This window comes from Pteropus alecto, unplaced genomic scaffold (assembly GCF_000325575.1).
Source record: "Pteropus alecto unplaced genomic scaffold, ASM32557v1 scaffold214, whole genome shotgun sequence".
In the NCBI taxonomy this organism is placed as follows: Eukaryota; Metazoa; Chordata; class Mammalia; order Chiroptera; family Pteropodidae; genus Pteropus; species Pteropus alecto.
This window is the reverse complement of record NW_006435787.1, coordinates 569,167-569,541: the sequence shown is the minus strand read 5'-3', so window position 1 is coordinate 569,541 and position 375 is coordinate 569,167. Positions and strand designations below refer to the sequence as shown.

At 69.6% G+C, this 375-nt stretch overlaps 1 protein-coding gene across 1 annotated transcript in view; it reads right to left on the bottom strand.

Moving 5' to 3' along the window:
- ADCY1 (adenylate cyclase 1) overlaps positions 1 to 375 on the bottom strand; it is a 37,335-nt gene that overhangs the window by 36,442 nt on the left and 518 nt on the right. The window lies entirely within an intron of this gene.

Here is a 375-nt window from a genome sequence, read left to right as displayed (position 1 = left end):
GAGGGGCGGGACGCGCAGCCAGAAGCGGGAGAAGCTCGGAGGGCCCCCTCCGCACAGACGTCGGCTCCAGCCTTGGGGTCCTAGGGCCGGGAGGAGCCGGCGGGAAGGGACGGCGTCCTTGTCCTCACCACCGCCTCCCCTGCCGGGCAGGACAGTAGTGACAAAGTTCGGGCACTGCCAGCCAACCGAAGCTGGAGCTGAAGGGGGCGGTAGGGACCAGAGCTCTGTGCGACCTTGCCAAACGGGGTCCTTCTGGACCCGAGACCGGTCCGCCGCGGGGCGCCAATGCCACTAGAAGGGAACAAAGTCCTTTCCCGGCCCCACGGCCCCAGGTTCTCAGGGCTGGAGGGGACTGTACCAGCCGCGGGCGCCCAG